This window comes from Pogona vitticeps, chromosome 1 (genome assembly GCF_051106095.1).
Source record: "Pogona vitticeps strain Pit_001003342236 chromosome 1, PviZW2.1, whole genome shotgun sequence".
NCBI classification, from domain to species: domain Eukaryota; kingdom Metazoa; phylum Chordata; class Lepidosauria; order Squamata; family Agamidae; genus Pogona; species Pogona vitticeps.
The window spans coordinates 351,877,699-351,898,120 of record NC_135783.1 but is presented as its reverse complement, the minus strand read 5'-3'; the positions used below and the strand labels follow the sequence as shown (position 1 = coordinate 351,898,120).

At 44.0% G+C, this 20,422-nt stretch overlaps 1 long non-coding RNA gene across 3 annotated transcripts in view; it reads right to left on the bottom strand.

Annotated features, from left to right (window-relative positions):
• The window catches only part of LOC144586247 (uncharacterized), a 105,388-nt gene that overhangs the window by 17,508 nt on the left and 67,458 nt on the right, over window positions 1-20,422 (bottom strand). For 2 of the 3 annotated variants that reach the window (XR_013540971.1, XR_013540967.1), the window contains exon 4: window positions 14,485-18,625. The exons of the other annotated variant lie outside the window; for it this stretch is intronic. This is a non-coding gene — a long non-coding RNA (uncharacterized LOC144586247). Of the gene's footprint in view, window positions 1-14,484; window positions 18,626-20,422 lie in introns of those variants that run through there. 3 annotated transcript variants of the gene reach the window in all.

Below are 20,422 nucleotides of genomic sequence, written 5' to 3'. Positions count from 1 at the left end.
TCACAAACCCACCCCCCTCCAAAAAAAAGATGCAGGTAACTAGGCACCTGTACTCCTTAAGGAAGTGTCTTTCAGAGACCTGGCATCCTGTTGATAATGTACGACCAATACAAATGGCCAGGATTAAGTTGAAGCTCAGCATCAGGCAGGTTTTAAAGATGCCCCAGCTGCAGCTGCAGCTCTTGAGTTGGTTTGGCCAAGGTGTCTTAACCAACTGATAGGCCAAAGTGACGTGGTGGCGCTGCGGGCTAAACCGCAGAAGCCTTTGTGTGCTGCAGGGTCAGAAGACCAGCAGTCGTAAGATCGAATCCACGCGACGGAGTGAGCTCCCGTCGCTTTATCCCAGCTCCTTGCCAACCTAGCAGTTCAAAAGCATGTAAATGTGAGTAGATAAATAGGTACCACCTCGGTGGGAAGGTAAACAGCGTTCCGTGTCTAGTCGCACTGGCCACGTGACAACGGAAACTGTCTTTGGACAAACGCTGGCTCTACAGCTTGGAAATGGGGATAAGCACCGCCCCCTAGAGTCGAACACGACTGACTAAAATGTCAAGGGGAACCTTTACCTTTACCTAGGCCAAAGTGACTGCTTTAACGATCTACTTGGCAAATTTCTGAGAGGAAATAATTTTTCCTTTTAAAGGTTCAGAGCATGCCACAAAAAGTTTGTCATGCCATCTGACTAGAGCTCTTCCCTGTGCAAAGAACTCCAACACTCTTCCGACAGTCCAAGCATTGGGGGAGTGTGCTTTTCCATCTGTGCCGAAAGAGATGGGGATAAGGCAGGAAGTGCAACATCTTGAAGTCAGGCACAACCTTGGGTAAGAAAACGGTGACTCGTGTGAGTGCTACCTTCTCTGGGTAGAACCAAAGGAATTCTCTGGTCTGCTTGTAGATCACGCCGCTCACCTGCCTGATGGGCGAATGAAAGGCCGTTGGAGCCCTTGCAACTTGAATAAAAACTGAACAGAGGGTACTGGTGTAGATTCAGGAGGAAGTTTATGTTGAACAAAGAGCCATGTTAACCTAAGGAACTGCAGATAAAGATGCCTGGATGTTATCAACTGGACTTAGGACTTTTCTTCATGTGGCAATTGGGACAGGATGCATTTGGGTTCTTAGAGGCCGGATCAAGGTCTGGAATGACATTTGATGCGATCTTCGCCTCCATATACCCCTCAAGCAATCCTCTTTGGTCCAGGTCTTCTGCTGTTGACCTGCCGTATTGTGAAGCGGCTTAAGGAGAGAGCCACTTCAAGATATTGGCAAATGAAACACTTCAGTCTTACCTTGGAACTACAGAGCTGAAAGAGACTCCATGGATTGTCAAGTCCAATGCCTGACAAAGAGGCAAAACAGGGAATCAAACTCCCAACCTCTGTCTCCGGAGCCAGATACTTAAACCACTGAGCTATCCAACAGGTCCCCTCTTCTGTTTTGTTTTGTTTTGTTTTTTGTTTGCTTTTGTTTGTTTGTTATGTTTTTTAAGATTCTATTAGGGCAGCACAGATGCACTTATAAAAAATCCTTTTAAAAACTTCTTCCTGGAGGCGGGAGGGGACAATGGGGGAGATTTCTCTCTCTCTCTCTCCCTCTTTCCTTTCTCTTATTTTAAAGGTCAGCTCAAGAACCTTCCAACAGGCAAATCCACCATGGGTGAATCGAAGTTCTGCTAGTACACCGGTTAATTAGTGGGAATGGTGGGAACAATAAAATATCTTCCCACACCACAACTGAGAGAGAACATCTCACAGAGGGGCTCAACCTCTTCCCATTTTGCTGAACAATACTGGAAGCTTCTTGTTGGTCCTAAGGGTAAACGTTTGATCCCAACGTCGGAAATATCCTCTTGAGCAGATGAGGGCTTATATCCCATTGGTGGGCGCCTCTCCTTTTAGCCTTACCCACCTTTATCTTCTGGGGCTTACCAGGTTCGGGCGAGCATCACAGGCTGGGCTGGCAAGGAGATTGAAACCTGTCTAGTTGGTCCAGCTGACGGTGATGGTGTGGTTGCTGTGGATCATCAGGAGCTTAAGGACACCAGCTGACCACATCTGTGCTGGCAAAGATGTGACCAAAAAACAACAACACCCCTTTTCAGATCCTAACCAGACACTCTAGTTCCTCTCAATCTGGTTCGAAAATTTTGCAGGTGAAGGTACAATATACAAAGAAGCAGAAAAGACACTTACACTGATCTGGAGGGGGAACCTTCCGCTGGACAGAATCTTTGAAGAAACTTAGGGTCACACAAAGCACAAAGCCACGGAGACAAGAGAACTCCACAGAGACTGGAGTCTAATCACATGCCACTCACAAGAAGAGCCCTAGAAATGTCTTATCATTTACCCAGTTCTAGTACAGGTTTCCTTACTCATTTGTGACTTAAAATATCATTCCTTCCTGCAGCCAACATCCCACTAGGAAATACCCTCTTCTTGCTGGGCCACATGGTATGAAGTACACTTATCTCCATAGCTGTTTGCCAGTTTGTTTTCATTGAGATAACGTTTTGATCCAATTTCTGGTTAATGTCTTTCAACACCAATTATAGGTGACATACCATGAAAAGCTAAGTTTGGTCAATCGAGCAGGGGGAGGGTAAAACAAAAAAAAAGTTTATCTAATCATCATGGAAGCCTTGTTGGTGCTCATCCCTTGTAAACAATAGGAAATGTCAGCGTTCCTCGATGCTGTGACGGTTCACAATATAAAGAGCAGAAAGCCGGGCATTCTTTGGAGGAACGTTGGTGGTGGGAGAAGCGAACCAGTGGGGTTGGGGAAGGAGGCAATTCTTGGATACCTGAGTACCTTGGGAAAAACAGAGGCATTTCGACTTTTCACTCAGCAACCTAATGAAAACTAGACAAATTGTCTTGCGTTTAATATATAGTTTCCACCTATTCTGTTTGCCTTTTGTTCAGAACAATTCTGGCCTGTATTGGAAAGAGACAGTTAAATATAAAGACGTTATTTCCCATAGGCAAGGGGGAGCCATTACTGGACCAGGAAATGGGACTTATGAAAAGAAAAACAGGAGGACATTATGGATCAGATGATTTCTGTAATCCAACAATCTCATTCCTTCAAGCTGCTTCTCCCCCCCCACTGCCCACCCGCCCCCGCACACAAGAAAGGAAAGAATAGTTCAAATGCTTGGCAAGGTTAATCAAGTGCTGATGGAGAATGCTAACGAACACATCTTAATTGGGAATAAAGGTAGATACATGGCCATGTTGGTTTCAGTAGGACAAGGGCAACAGACATGAATCAATCCCTACTGGATTGACTGGTTGTTTCCCACGTACTGGTTTCCTTCCAGTTCACAGCAGCCAATACAAGCTGTGACCTCTGCATAAAGAGATCTGTTCCCTTGCATGCAGTATTTTGCTTATGAAAATTCTCATCCTTGAACCCATCTCACTCCTGAGGCTTTTAAAAACATTTTTTTTAAAAGACATTTAAAAAAAAAGAAGGGTTGGCTGCTACAGAAAGTGATCAATATAAGGCCAAAGTGTTTATTAAAACATTTAAAGTCTGTGATTAAGGGCACCAAAAGGCTTGAATGAGAAAACTATTTAGCCTGTAATTTCCCTACAGCCTGAGCCTGTACTTCCTTATGAGCTGGGACTCACTTATGGACTTCCTCCCCACTTCCCCCCCCCCTTTCCGTTTCCATCATCAGCTTGTAATTATTTGCCATTTCCAAAGCTTTGCCAGACAGGGCTCCTTTAGAAGCACGCCGGCTGCATGTTTATGAGCAAGCAAGAGGAAGCTGTAATATTACTCTTTGCCAGGGGTCCTATCTAGTCCTTTGCATTTATTTTCTCCTGCCCACCCTTCCTTCTGCTAAAAACTGTCCTCCTCAGCTTTCTCAGGCTATGCCTATTTTCTTCCTGTCTCGTGACAAGGTGTGCTGATATGACACCCCATGCTGAAAGGAGCCACCCGTCTGGGCAGTTCATGGTTTGCTCAAGCCACTGCTGATCTTAGGAGAGCGCTAAGAAATTTTATTTTCGGACGACAACTTCCGGAATTCCCCAGCCAGTAGACTGAATGCCATTTTGACTGGGGGAGTCTCAGGGTTATAGTGCAAACAAATTATTGTCCCAGTTCAAACCCTGCTCTTTTTGTTGTTGTTGTTGTTGTTGTTGTTGTTGTTGTTGTTGTTGTTGTTGTTGTTGTTGTTGTTGCTTAATCGTGTCCGGCTCTTCGTGACCCCATGGACCAAAGCACACCAGGCCCTCCTGTCTTCCACTGCCTCCCGGAGTTGTGTCAAATTCATGTTGGTCACTTCGATGACACTGTCCAGCCATCTCGTCCTCTGTCATCCCCTTCTCCTCTTGCCTTCACACTTTCCCAACATCAGGGTCTTTTCCAGGGAGTCTTCTCTTCTCATGAGGTGGCCAAAGTATTGGAGCCTCAGCTTCAGGATCTGTCCTTCCAGTAAACACTCAGGGTTGGTTTCCTTCAAAATGGATAGGTTCGTTCCCTGTCCCCAGTCACAAATGAGGTCAAAAATGCCCCAAATGACCACTCATATTGCCTGGAAGCGCCTGGTGGGGAGGGAGGCACAACTGGCCAATTTTAGGCTAAGCTGAAACTGGGAGAGAGCATAGTCCAGCAGCCCTAAAATATCCTAGGATTTGCAGGTGGGCTGTGGGCATCCTCCACCACCTGAGGCCGATTTCTACTTTGTTCTTTAACCGGGAGTTCAGTTTACATCTCCCATCAGAACCTACTTTTGTTTGAATCTGAGTTTTTAAGAAGAACACAGTTTTCTTTCCCTCTCTTTGTCTCTCTGACATCACAGTCAAGAAGGGAAAGTGGATAAATGTTTTTTTCTGAAAAGGTGAAGGTCAAGCCTTCATAGCACACAACATCAGAATGGCAAGAGCAGCAGATTCTCTGAAGTTCAGCTACTTGGGAGATAGACAGATCGGCCCTGAGTGTTAGCTTATCCCAGAAGGCCACAGCAATGGTTCTATTAGTAGTTAATGAGGCAGGACGTGCAACAGATAGCCACTTTCAACTCACAAAAGCTTTCAGGTTTCTCTGTTTACTCTGCGCCATTTGGGTTCATTTGAGCCCTTATCCACTGGGCCCCCCCCCACATCCCAGATAAATCACCTCTATCCCAACAATAGTATCATTTACTGACTTTATGCTTAACAAGTTTGGAGATCTGTGACAGTGCAATAAAACCCTTTCATTTTTGAAGAACTCAAGAGGTGGGGCGAGAGGTGGCAAGAAAGATCTGGACTCAAGAGCACAACTGGAAAGGAGGAAAAAAAACACCCAAGTGTCAGATGATAAATAGAAGAGAGGAAAGGGGGGTAAAAGGAGAGAGAGAGAAATAACAGGAAAGGCTGCATTTTTGGGAGAGATTTAAAGTTATTTGTTCCTGATTAGGCGGGCTGCTCATTCTTTTATCCATCGCTATTTTATCCATGTGATGCCAAAAGAACTCTCTTTGTTAAAATGTTCTCAGAACGGATAAAACTAATTTGCTGGAATGTGAAATAATCCAGAAAGCAAGCTGGACTGAGCCTAATTTTCACAGACGGGGGAACAGCAAATTAACTGGCCACATTTTCCAGTCCCTGGGGCACTGGGCAGGAATTTAAAGCTTCCGAAGAAAGCCCTGGAGTTAATGGATTTGCATGAAGTTTGGCATGCTAATAGAGATTGTCTCTTGTAATGAGCTTTTAATTAGGTCTCCTTGGTGCTTGACCTTCTGGTAAGATGCAGGCCACTCTTTCAGATGACAGCCCGAGTAACCTGCAGGTGTAGATAAACAGAGCATGGAAGAGCACACAACATTCCCGGCATTCTCCGAGCTGGCCTCACCGCTTGGCTACCTCCCTCCCACCCCCTGAATCTTTTTTTAATAGCCTGCTTGGTTGCTGCTGCCAAACAGAGAGAGAGAGAGAGAGAGAGAGATTTTGCTGCCCCATTTGGCTGCTACAAGTAAACCAAGAGGAAGAACCACATGGAGAGAACCGGAGTTTCGGAAACTTTGCGTCTTGGACAAGAGCTCCCAGATGTGGAAGTTGGACTCCTCCAAGGTGCCTAACAGGGAGGCGAGCCAGCATGGGTGACTCCAGACAAGCTGCATGGTGGTCTCAAAGAAAGGAAGAGGAAAACCATTTCTGAGCACTTTATACCTAGGAAACCCTGAAAAAGGGTCACCGTAACTCAGAATTGCCTTTGTCGTTGTTTAGTCATTTAGTCGTGTCTGACTCTTCATGACCCCGTGGACCAGAGCACGCCAGGCCCTCCTGTCTTCTCCTGCCTCCCGGAGTTGTGTCAGGTTCATGTTGGTTGCTTCGCAGACACTGTCCAGCCATCTCATCCTCGGTCGTCCCCTTCTCCTCTTGCCATCACACCTTCCTAACATCAAGGTTTTTTCCAAGGACTCTTTTCTTCTCATGAGATGGCCAAAGTACTGGAGCCTCAGCTTCAGGATCTGTCCTTCCAGTGAGCACTCAGGGTTGATTTCCTTTAGAACTGATAGGTTTGTTCTCCTTGCAGTCCAGGGGACTCTCAAGAGCCTCCTCCAGCACCACAATTCTAAGGCATAAATTCTTCGGCGGTCTGCTTTCTTTTATGGTCCAGCTCTCACTTCCATACATCACGACAGGAAAAACCATAGCTTTGACTATTCGGACTTTTGTTGGCACGGTGATCTCTCTGCTTTTTAAGATGCTGTCAAGGTTTGTCATCACTTTCCTCCCAAGAAGCAGGCGTCTTTTAATTTCGTGGCTGCTGTCTCCATCTGCAGTGATCATGGAGCCCTAGAAAATGAAATCTGTCACTGCCTCCATATCTTCCCCTTCTATTTCCCAGGAGGTGATGGGACCAGTGGCCATGATCTTAGGTTTTTTTGATGTTGAGTTTCAGACCGTTTTTTTGCACTCTCCTCTTTCACCTCATTACAAGGTTCTTTAATTCCTCCTCACTTTCTGCCATCAGAGTGGTATCATCTGCATATCGGAGGTTGTTGATATTTCTTCTGGCCATCTTAATTCTGGTTTGGGATTCCTCCAGTCCTGTGTTTCGCATGATGTATTCTGCATATAAGTTAAATAAGCTGGGGGACAATATACAGCCTTGTCGTACTCCTTTCCCAATTTTGAACCCATCAGTTGTTCCATATCCAGTTCTAACTGTTGCTTCCTGTCCCACATATAGGTTTCTCAGGAGATGGATAAGGTGATCAGGCACTCCCATTTCTTTAAGGACTTGAAATAGTTTGCTGTGGTCCTCACAGTCAAAGGCTTTTGCATAGTCAATGAAGCAGAAGTAGATGTTTTTCTGGAACTCTCTGGCTTTCTCCATAATCCAGCGCATGTTAGCAATTTGGTCTCTAGTTCCTCTGCCCCCTCAGAATCCAGCTTATACTTCTGGGAGTTCTCGGTCTACATATGGCAGAAGTCTGCCTCGGAAGGATTTTGAGCATAACCTTGCTAGCGTGTGAAATGAGTGCAATTGTACAGTAGTTGGAGCATTCTTTGGCACTGCCTTTCTTTGAGAATTGCCTTAACAGCCCACAAATTAATTAATTAGTTTCCCCTTCAGTCAGCAGAGCCAGTTGCACGCTGGCTGAGAAACCCTAAGAGTTTTGATCTAAAAACAACTGACCTAGATTTGAGGCTGTGGTATTGATACATTTTTGTCTGTTTATTTCTTTTGAAAGTAGATGTCCTCCTTGTGCATTATTTTGTTCGTTTTTTAAAAAAAAATATTTCTGGTAAAACATGGCAATATACAATAAAACTGATAATCAGACTTATTTCTGCTGGCGTTGCTCTGCCATCTTTCGCCTTAACTGTCCACCTGGACCCAATTAAACTATAATTTACTAAGAAGTTATTCACAGCTAATGCTGCCCCACTGTTTGCTTGGAAAAAAGTCACTGCCTTCCTCTGGTGGGTGATGACGGCAACAGTCTCATCCAATCTGATGCATGTTTACTCCAGAGTAATATCCAATTGAACTCAGTGGAACAAACTCTTTAGTTTGCATCAGATCCAGCTATGTGAGCTATTTCACACTTTATCCCTTCCTACAGGGTGAAAGCATATACAATGGTGCCCTGCATTACGACGACCCCGCATGATGATGAAATCGCTTGACGACGACCTTTTTTTGCAATTGCTATAGCAAAGGTTGGGAATGTAGTCTATTTGGAGAGCACAAAGTTGGTGAAGTTTTATCTTTGTGTGTGAGATGGTTTTGAAGCTTATCTGTCTATCTCCACTTCTTATAAGCTGGCATCAGGTCTCATTGACTCAAAGATGCAAAAATGTTTGTAGACATTATATGCTTGTAAAAGGAACGAACTGGAGAGAAAGCTAGAATGTGTACCCGCAGGCACAAGAACTCCATTCAGTTGTAACGGACTGGGGTTTGATTTCTCCTTCACACCTCAATCAGGATTCTTCAAGTACTCATCTGTGAACTCAAATTAAACCAGGAAGATGGTTTACATATGGGAGGAAGGTGGATTCTGGAAGTCCACAGATGACCATTTGAAGAACCACAGTTACATATACATGCATTTTTGTTTTTCTTCATGGTCTCCCCATGGGTGACTAGTCTGTTCACTTACCGGTGGCAGAAAAATCAGGCCACACCTGAATACTCTATCAAATTATTAATGTGTTCTATCCTAAACATTGATTCTGGAATGTTTGACAAATGTCAGCTGATGTGACTAAGTCATCACTTTATATATGTCCAGTAGCAGGAGTTTTAATATAACAGAGTGGGCAGATGGACATGCCAGCTCTTGGAGCAAAAATACAGTGGTGCCTTGCATTACGATGTTAATTCATTCCAGCGAAATCGCGGTAGAATGAAAACATTGTAAAGCGATTTTTAAAAGACCATAGAAATGCATTAAAATCCGATTAATGCGTTCCTATGGACTTGAAACTCACCATCCTGCGAAGATCCTCTATAGTGTGGCCATTTTCGCTGCCCATACAGTGAGGAATCTGTCCCGAAAAACAGCGAGCAGCCTTTTTTTTTTTAACCCGGCGGCCATTTTGAAACCGCCGATCAGCTGTGCGAAAATCGTCGTTTTGCAATAATTGGTTAGCGAAGGAGGGAACCGATCATCGCAAAGCGAAAAAACCCCATAGGAAACATCGTTTTGCGATCGCTTTTGCGATCGCAAAAACTTCGTCATTATGCGATTTCGTTGTAAAACAAAGCGCTCGTCTTGCGAGGCACCACTGTATAGTCTTGATTGCCCCTTTTGCCAGCCATTGTGGAAAGACCAGAATAGCTATCCTAGAGTTCTAATAGCACACAAAGAGTCTTAGGGACTTTCTAAAAAATTTTCCCCTTCTGAATATGAGCTGACATGGCCCACTTCATCAGAAGAGCACAGCTGAGCCTCCATCTGGAAACTTTCTAAGACGGGAATGAGAGACCAAAGCAAAGAAGGTCAGTCTCTAGGAGACCACTCAAGTAGCAGCACTAAACCAGTTCTAGCTTTCCCCAACTCTGCTTAAAGATGTTATCAGCCGAACCGGGGCTCTTCTACAAACAAAGTATGTGCTCTGCCAAAGAGCTACAACCTCTCCTTGTGTTGTTTTGACATCCATGTGCATAGTGTTTATTGAGGAATGAGAAGACAGGCCCCTACTTCCAGTAACTTACAGTCTACAAAGAATTAAAGAATGTCGACCACAGAATAAGGGGGAAGGAAATAGAAACAAGGATTACTGTGGGAAGAATGTGCAGTTATTTCAGTTGTACACATTCCGGTTTACTAACAGCACAATGTTGTGACCGGGGAGATCTGACAAGATCTTTGTACATTTGTAAAAGGTGGATCTTTGAGGAGGGATGTTTTGGACGTACAAAATACGGCATTATACATAAATACACTGCAAGAAATCTAGTAGAAGAAAAGATGCACAGAGGAATGGGGTGACCTCTTTGACAGAACTGACAGAATCTGCCAAACACCCAGGATTCATCTAAGCCAGTATAAATAATGCAAGTTGGACAAGACTGCACAATTACGTTTATTCTGCGTTATTTAATCTCCCATTTTGATCAGATTGCCTAACTTATTTTGGTTCTCATACTGATCAGGATGTGTGAAGCACTCTGCAAGATAACTGAGCCATATCCTCAGAGCATCAGAACACTTTTGCAGCTACCTATTCTAGTTTTCCCAACACAGTTGTAAGCTGTTTTTGCAGCCCTAAGAACTGAAAGGGACATGGTGGTGCTGCAGGTTAAATCACAGAAGCCTCTGTGCTGCAAGGTCAGAAGACCGGCCGTCATAAGATCAAATCCATGCGATGCAGGGAGCTCCCGTCGCTTGTCCCAGCTCCTGCCAACCTAGCCGTTCGAGAGCATGTAAAAATGCAAGTAGATAAATAGGGACCACCACGGTGGGAAGGTAACAGCGTCCCGTGTCTAGTTGCGCTGGCCACGTGACCATGGAAACTGTCTACAGACAAACGATGGCTCTACGGTTTGGAGACAGGGATGAGCACCGCGCCCTGGAGTCAGACATGACTGGACTAAATGTCAAGGGGAACTTTTAGCTTTACCTTTACCTTAAGAACTAAAAATCTGCTCTCTGACAAGTTCCAGTCTGTATTTTCACTCTGTTCCTCTGTGGGAATATGGCATTAGTTAGATGCTTTACACAAACCATATTTTGAGATAGCCAGCATTATCCAGAATGTTAACACATACAGGCAAGGCAAAACAACAGTGGAAAATGCCAAAAAGTCAGGTATTTTCTAAAGAAATTGAACTGCAAGCTGAAGAGGCAAACCACTTTTACACTGTAAAAGTGGTTTGCCTCTTAACTGAACAGGACCGGCCTGTTTTGCAAGACATGTGCTTGGAGAAAGCTTCAACAAATGCTTCCTCTAGCTATGTGGACAACCTTCCCTCTGCTGGATCACAATTGCAAAGAACAAATGAATCAGCTGAGTTTAAATTCAAAATTCTTCCTAGTTTCCTGCAAGTTTTAAGAAAAAGGCAAGGAGCAGGCAAACGAAGATTCACAATCCAGTGGATTAAATTATTTGAGTAGTACAGCAAGCTTTGGCAATGCAGAAACGATGACAGCTGCACAGAAGGAAACATCAAGTTTCTTGTTCAGCTCTGTTTTCCCACTCCGATGGTTGGCGTCGTCCTGCTCCAGGACTCCTGTCCAATTGGAAGTCCCCAATTTCTCATTCTTCCCACTTGACACACACAAAAATACAGCTGCTGCCCCCTGCCTGGCATTATTTACAGGCCTGTAAAATCTTGAACCTATTGCTAACTGGGCTTTAAGAACCAGAAGCAGAAATGAACATCCGCAATGGATGAGGCAAGGAGAAACCTTGTAGGCAAGCTGGAAAAGATACATGCTTGTCTTCAGCAGGTCAGGTAGAATGACTTGACATGTTGAAGACGAGGATGGCCACTTTGAGGATTAACATATGCAGACTGCAGGTAGCCATAGGTTCAAATGACCCTTTCATAAGTCTGGGTAAGACCATAGAGAGGGCACATAGTTCATTCACCTGATAAGCCAATGTGATGGAAATAAAGAAGGCCACTATGAAGATAAACAAGTGGAGACTGCAGGTAAAGGTAAAGGTTCCCCTTGACAATTTTTGTCCAGTTGTGTTCGACTCTAGGGGGCAGTGCTCATCCCCGTTTCTAAGCCATAGAGCCAGCGTTTTGTCCGAAGACAATCTTCCGTGGTCACATGGCCAGTGCGACTTAGACACGGAACACTGTTACCTTCCCACTGAGGTGGTCCCTATTTATCTACTTGCATTTGCATGCTTTCAAACCGCTAGGTTGGCGGGAGCTGGGACAAGCGACGGGAGCTCACTCCGTCGCGTGGATTCGATCTTACGACTGCTTGGTCTTCTGACCCTGCAGCACAGGCTTCTGCGGTTTAGCCCGCAGCGCCACCACGTCCCTTAAGTGGAGACTGCAGGTAGGCATAAATACAAATGATTCTTTCATTAGTTTGGATAGGACCACTGAAGAAATCAGGACACTGTAGTAGGCATCCTTCAGTCTCAAGAGACTATGGTAACGTGTAAAGCACACTGATGCTAGCAGAAGTTTCTGATTTCCCTTAAGTGATCAACAGAATTGGAAAATGTGTGAAATGCAATGGCAGAGCCAGTACCTGTGGCTGAAGGGAGCTAACGGCCACCCACTTTGACAAGGAAATGAAAGAACCTCTAAATGGAAGAAAAGGTGGAAGAAATGTAAGGCCGTGGAGGCTATACCTGAAATAGCAAGAAGATGGATGGGGGCTGCAGATACTTGAAAGGAAAGTTGAAGACACAGAGGGCCACTTAAATACAGCTGCTCTTTTGTCTCCATCCAACATGCCTGTGGTGGCAATGGGACCAAGTGGAGGGCCTCCTCTGATGATCTAAAGCACTGGTTCTTAACCTTGGGTTACTCAGGAGTTTTGGACTGCAACTCCCAGAAGCCTTCACCACCGACTGTGCTGGCTGGGGTTTCTGGGAGTTGCAGTTCAAAAACATCAGAGTAACAAAGGTTAAGAACCAGTGATCTAAAGGACCGAGAAGATCTTCCGATGATCTTAAGCGCCACAAGGTTTCTAGGAACAGAATTATGCATTTTGTCACCTGCTCCAAATAATTCAGTAGCTGTGGAATAGCAATGTCCAGGAGAGTGCCCATATATCCTGCCACCCCATAGATTTCTGAAGAGTGGGAAAGCACTGGGTCTCCTTCCGTTCTAACAGAAGAAACTAAAGTGTCCTTTCTTTGTATTCACGAAGGCTTTCACGGCCGGGATCTAATGGTTGTTGTGGGTTTTTCGGTTTCTTTGGCCGTGTTCTGAAGGTTGTTCTTCCTAACGTTTCGCCATCTGTGGCCGGCATCTTCAGAGGACAGCTTTTTGTTGTTGTTTACTCGTTAAGTTGTGTCCAACTCTTCGTGACCCCATGGACCAGAGCACACCCAGGCCCTCCTATCTTCCACGGCCTCCCAGAGTTGGGTCAAATTCATGTTGGTTGCTTCGATGACCCTGTCCACCCATCTCATCCTCTGTCGTCCCCTTCTCCTCCTGCCTTCACACTTTCCCAACATCAGGGTCTTTTCCAGGGAGTCTTCTTTTCTCATGAGATGGCCAAAGTGTTGGAGCCTCAGCTTCAGGATCTGTCCTTCCAGTGAGCCAGCACTACGACAGCACTACCAGTTGTAATCTAGATTTCTAAATTCCAGTCCAAATTGTGGAAGAAGATTACAGAGAACAAAGTAAAACAAGGTGCCCCTATTGCCCTTACATACATTGTTCTGAGGGCTAGGATAATCCTTCACAGCTGGAGATTGGATGCAATGCTTTTTGACATTTTAGGATGAGATTCCACATACCTCATGCTAAAAGCAGAAGGATGAACTACCTGCAGAAGAAAGACTATCTGACAACTCTTTTCCTTTGGAGAAGACCAAGGTGGAAAAAAAAACAGTGACAAATCACAGCCTTTTTTCTTCTCTATTTATCTCTCGAGGTCTGGCAAACCTGAGGTCATTTTCTCCACAAGCCCTCAGGATCAAAAGATCTTAGAAACACTCTCAGTGAATGCAAGATTTACACCCCCAGGTCCTCGCCTTCCTGTTTCTCCCGTAACTGGAGTCTTTACAAGCCGGCATTAGAGAGAGTAAACCAGCTAGCATTCACTTCCCTACAAATTACATTTAGATCTTCCATGCCTAGTGCAGAATCTAGAAGACATATTTGGTCCCCGAGACTTCAAAACAAACTTAAATTGAAACCACATTGCTCGAATGCTTCTTAGCTAACATTTATATTACTTTAGTTACCAAATCCAGACCTAAATCCTAGGGACTCGGCAGGGGAGGGTATAATATATTAGGAAGTAAGACGGTCAGGGGGTGTGTGAGTAAAAACTCTGGTCGCTTTTATAAATGTATAAAAGGTTTACTCACACTAGCACAGAAATGACTACGAGACCCTAATATGCTGGTTTTCCAGAGGTAAATTAGTCCCCCCCTCCACAGCATGGCCCTGGACGATTGGTGTGTTTCACGAGGCCCTTGGGAATACTTGGAATTATTGGCAGTACTGACTGTTGCACTGAGTCTCAGGTATCAGGGTAGATAATTATACACGTATAGCTGGAGATAGAACAGCAGGAGTCGCTCCATGAATTAACAGAGGATGAGATACATCTTGGTAGACCCTAAAAGCCTTTCCTGGAACCGATCTTAGTAAACGAATCTCTTTGGGAACTATCAAAATTAAGCTTTTCCTATTGTCTAGGGTTGAAACAAGGAAACCCTTTAGGATGCATTCATAATAAGCAAGGGAACAAAGGTAGTTTCTCTTCCCACAATTTTTCAAGGGTCTTCACAGTACCTCGTATACATATTTTCAACTGTTTTTACAATGACCCTGTAAAGTAATTCAATATGACTATCGGAGCAGAAAATATCATTGTCGTAAAAACTGTTTTATATTTAAGTTGCTTTTACATTCTGTTGTTAAAATGCTTTATGTATGTATGTTTGTTTTTTTTAAAATCCCTACATGATTCATTTTAAATTCAAACGTGTTACTTTATGGAATAGCAAGGGCCTCTTCAACTTGTCTATTTCAATTATGAGTTTACTTTTTAAAATTGTAAACGTGAGTCAATCGTGGTTGTGAATCCATTTGATTTACATTAAATCAATCCTGGTGAATCACATCATACAGCATGAATGAGGAGGAGAAAGGAGTAGGTCACCTGAGGCCACTATCCAATGTAAAATTTAAAATAGTGGCCAGGTTTGTGGGCCACTATTTATTTTCTCATGATTTTCTAGTTTGATGCTCGGTTGGGAGCATTGCGGGAAATTTAAATGACAGCTCAAGGCCTTCCATTGCAGCCAAGAACCTATTGATATTACATGGCGCCATTTTGTTTGCGGTTCCTCAAACCTAGAATTGTGCACACACCCCTCACATTACCTCTCCGTGCACCTTAATTTCTGTCATTTGTGCACCTTAATTTCTGTCATTTTTCTCACCCACCAAGTCTATTTTCACTTCTTGAAAAGCTGTCTAAGAATCCCATATGGCACCAACATTAATCCTTGGGAAGCAGTGCTCTCATTGATTTAGACAAAGGTCATATCTTGAAAGTCTATGAACCAAATCCATAGTTCTCCATACAGGAGATCTTTTGGAGTCCAACCGTCAGCCATTCTCACGACATGCCCGAGCCAACATAGACGTTGCTGTTTCAGTAATATATACGTGCTAAAAATTCCAGCTCATTCCAGGACTACTCTATTTGGAACTTTGTCCTGCCAGGTGATACCAAAAATGCGTTGGAGACAACGCATATGGAAGGTGTTGAGCTTCCTCTTTTGCAATGCACAAAGGGTCCAGGACTCACTGCAGAACGGGAGCGTGCTCAGGACACAGGCTCTATAGACCTGGATCTTGGTCTATGCCATCAGCTTCTTATTAAGCCATACTCTCTTTGTGAGTCTAGAGAACATGTTAGCTGCTTTGCCAATGTGTTTATCCAGCTCGACATCTAGGGACAGAGTGTCAGAAATCGTTGAGCCAAGGTACACAAAGTAATGAACAACCTCCAATTCTTGTGTGGAGATGGTAATAGAGGGAGGTGAGTCCACGCCCTGGCCCATGACTTGTGTTTTCTTCAGGCTGATTGTTAGTCCAAAGTCTTGGCAGGCCTTCCTGAAACAATTCATGAGTTGTTGGAGGTCTTCAGCAGAGTGGGCAACAACGGCTGCATCATCGGCGAAGAGGAAGTCCCACATGCATTTCAGCTGGACTTTGGTCTTTGCTCTCAATCTAGAGAGATTAAAGAGTTTTCCATCTAATCTAATCTGGAGATAGACACCTTCTGTTGAAGTTCCAAAGGCCTGCTTCAGCATGACAGCAAAGAAGATCCCAAACAGGGTCAGCGCAAGGACACAGCCCTGTTTCACTCCGCTTCAGATGTCAAAGGGACCTGATGCTGAGCCTTCAAAAACTACAGCGCCCTTCATTTCCTCATGAAAGGACCTGATGATGTTAAGGAGTTGAGGTGGACATCCAATGTTGGGAAGTATTTTAAAAAGGTCGTTCCTGTTAACCAAACCAAAGGCCTTTGTGAGATCTGTGAAGGCCACAAAGAGCGGCTGTTGTTCCCTGCATTTCTCCTGCAGCTTTCTGAGGGAGAATACCATGTCAGTGGAGGATCTATGAGCTCGAAATCCACACTCTGATTCTGGATAGACTCTGCCTGCAAACTCCTAGAATCTCTTCAGCACAACAAACAGGCAAGCAGCTACAACGCTGAGAAGAGAGATGCCACGGTAGTTATTGCAGTCACCCCTGTCTCCTTTGTTCTTATACAATGTGACGATGTTTGCATCTTTCATGTCCTGTGGTACTCAACCTTCCCTCCAGCAAAGACAAAAGACTTCATACAGCTCGGTGGTGTTGATATCTTTACAGCACTTCAGCAGGGATGTTATCCTTCCCAGGTGCCTTGCTGGAGGTGAGGGAATGCACAATAGGGACAAGCGCAGAAAACGGTGGTGGCAAAGCCCATAGCCAGTTCATTTCTGAACACGGTGAACCAAAAGCCAGGATTGTTTCATATAGTGGTACTAATTTACATATCAGTTACCACAGAGCAGGGAGTCTAACATCTTATTTCAGCTCTGCGACCTCTACAGACATCTAGCATGTGCAATGATCTTTCTAAGTCAGCAGTAGGGGCTGGAAAGAAAGTCAGCAACACCAAAGTTTGATTGATGTGGAATTTTGTTATGACTTCAGGAAGACAAGATACATCTGCCATAAGAACCATCTTATCTCTGGAGAACTGTAAAAAGGGAGGATCACCCCGCATCTGGCTGACATGATAGCAATCAGGAAAACGGCTTTGTATGTTAAAAGTCACATGTCAGAGGTGGCTATTGGTTCAAATTGATGAATTAGCACTCTCTAGATCTTTGATGAATCCTCCACGCTGTCAGCTTTAGAGTATTGCTCTGTTGTGTTTGGATATTAGATCTGGACCCATGGGCATCTGATAGGTGTCATTCACCATGTTGAGCAGGGTTCCAAGCCAGGGTTAATGAGGCCACCATGGAGTTCGGGTTGTACCGTTCACTTTCTCCTGACATGACTTCAGCAATCACTTTGTGAAGCCGTGGGAAAGAAGGGAAGAAGTAAACGAGGCTCTTGGTCCCATCTAACTCTGAAAGAATCTCCTAGAGATTTTCTTCACTGCTCTGCTCAGGAGCAGAATTTCTGGCTGTCACAAATAGATCTATTCCCTGTGGTTCATCCATCTATCTATCTATCTATCTATCTATCTATCTATCTATCTATCTATCTATCTATCTATCTATCTATCTATCTATCTATCTATCTATCTATCTATCTATCTATCTATCTATCTATCTATCTATCTATCTATCTATCTATCTATCTGATTTATACCCCGCCCATCTGGTCTTCCGACCACTCGGGTTGCATATGCTTTGGAATAATCAAGGGGGTAATTCCCACTCCCGTCTGTCGGCACAGTAACCCCACTCTCTGGTTGTCTTCTCCTACAATCTAGACCAGAATCAGGTAGATGATGCCTTTGAACACCTGATTCACACAGCAGGGCAGAGAGGAACAGGAGAGATAGCGAATGTGTGCCTCCTTACTTAGGTAAAACATTGCCATAGAGTTTTCTATGGCTATCTGTACCACCTTTCCTTGGATCAGTGGTTCGAAGGCTTTGAAAGCCTTTATAACTGCCAGGATTTCCAGAATGTTTACATTCAGGTCTTCCTTTCTTGGGACCAGAGGTATAGGTGTGCCTTTACGGTGTGTACCTTATCCTGACATGCGTACTAGGCAGTCCTGAAAAGTTGCCCCACACACAGGTTTTGGCATGTTGGGTCACCAGAGAAACTGGTCTGCTAGCTCTGGTGCTAGATGACATGGGTTTTGTTTTGTTTTTGTCTGCTGTCTCTGATGTTGTCAAAGTTCAGGAGAAACCCATGATTCCAAGGACCTCGTTTTTAATTATGCAGGAGTGACGATGGTTGTCATGGAGGCCAAGTAGCCCAATAACTTTTGAGATGTATATGCTGTGACTAGAGTATTTGCACAGTTTTTGGTTTGGGGGTGTTTTTTTTTTTAACAAGATGCTGGATATTCTGCACTCTGTTGTGGTAGATAAGCCCTTGCTATTTTTGAATTTAGAAGGGTGCCAACGAACTGGGTTACACGTGTTCATTTCAAACGTGACTTTTTTAGATTTAGTCATAGGCTGAGAGGAGAGAGTACCCATACGAGGAGGTTTAAATGTTTCTCTGCTATTGTTTCAGAGCCTGCCACGATCATTGACACACGTATCATGGATTATAGGTGAAAACAAAATAAAAGTAAAAAATAAATAAAAAGACAAAAAGTTGGTGCCACCTTACAGACTAACTTTTGTGTTTTTTAATGTGAGCTTTTGTGGACAAGTCCATTTCATGCCACGGAGTCAGAGGTATGCTCCCACAGGCTTTTGGTGAAGATTCCAGGTGCTGCCGACAAGGAGGGCCTTGAATTTCATAAATCTTGTCGTCTGTAGTAAAAGTGGAGAAAACAGCAATGTTTTTGTCAGACTGAGATGTGAAAATAAGCATCCTTGAGGTCTATTCCCTGCCAACCACTCTCCCTTATTCAAGAAGGGAAGTATTCTAGAAAGTTATCACCAAAAGGGCCATCGTAAAGATCTAATTGCTGCCACTTCCACAAGAGATGAATTTTAATTATGATACATCATTTCTGGGGAGCCTAAAGAAAGTAAAGAAAAGAAGAAGCTCCCAGGAGAGAACGGGGGGGGGGGGGGAACGGCCTGCTTCTTCTGCAGTGGGTGCAAGGAAAAAACCTTTGTCCTGTTTTCTGAGGAGGATCCTCCCTGCACAAAGGTTTTGCCTCCTCCCTGCGTTTTGTGATGTCCTTCTGCCCCCTGGCCTATATTTAAAGTCCTTAGTCTTCTCTTCTCTCTACCTTTAACCTCCCCCAGCATGTTTCCTCCCCAGTTGTCAAGTTGCGCCAGCAGAGTTTGGGGGGGCAGGACCAGCAGGAAGGCGAGCAGCAGAAGCATGGATGGTGCTGCCATGTTGGGGAATGATTACATTGGCTTGTCTACACAAATGGGGTGGGGGGTGTTACAGGATACTTAGCTATTATAAAAGGGAGTCATCATGACACGAAAAATGTTCGGAACAACAGCTCTAAAATGAGAGATGATGGCAGTTAAATGTCCTGTTGGAGACAGAATGAAAAGCTCTTATTACCTAGCGATGGGTTATGATGAATGAGACCCAATTGTTGGTAAAAATGCACCAGGTGTTGATAAGGGCATTATAGTGTAGAGGATGGGTGGTACTGGAGAATTTGTGTGACAGTAACAATCCCAGTGGAGGAAAAGTCAAAACTGTTGTTTGTTTTCCTGCCTAGTTTTTTAGAGGAAGACTGAAACTTTGTTTAGAAATCATAGAAAAGCGAAGTTGGAAGGGGCCTACAAAGGCCATCAAGTCCAACCCCCTGCTCAATGCAGGAATACAATCAAAGCATTTCTTCTAGGTGATGATCCAAGAATCCCTCAGTGTTGGAGCACTCACCAACTAACTCCCGAGGTAACTGGTTCCACTGTCGTACAGCTCTAACAATTAGGAGGTTTTTCCTGATATTCAACCAAAATCTGGCTTCCTTTAACTTGAGCACATTGTTGCATGTCCTGCACTCTGGGATGATCAAGAACAGATCCTGCCCCTCCTTTGTAGGACAGCCTTTCAAATATTTGAAAAGTGCTATCGTATCACCCCTCAGCCTTCTTTTCTCAAGGCTAAACAGGCCCAATTCTTTTAGCCTTTCCTCATAAGGCTTGGTTTCCAGCCCCCTAATCATCCTTGTCATCCTCCTCTGAACTTGTTCCAATTTGTTAGCATCCTTCTTGAAGTGTGGTGTCCAGAAATGGACACAATACTCAAGGTGAGGCCTAACCAGTGCGGAATAGAGGGGGACCAGCACCTCGCGGGATTTGGAAACTATACTTCCAGCCGCCTAGAGTGGTCGTTCTGACCAGATAGACGGGGTACAAATAGAATGAATGAATGAATGAATGAATGAATGAATGAATGAATGAATGAATGAATAAATAAATAAATAAATAAATAAATAAATAAATAAATAAATAAATAAATAAATAAATAAATAAATAAATAAATAAACAAATAAATAATGCAGCCTAAATTTGCATTGGCCTTTTTTTTTGCAGCCACATCACACTGTTGGATCATATTTAGCTTGTGATCTACAATTCCAAGACCCTTCTCGCTCGTTGTTTTGTTGAGCCAGATATCCCCCATCTTGT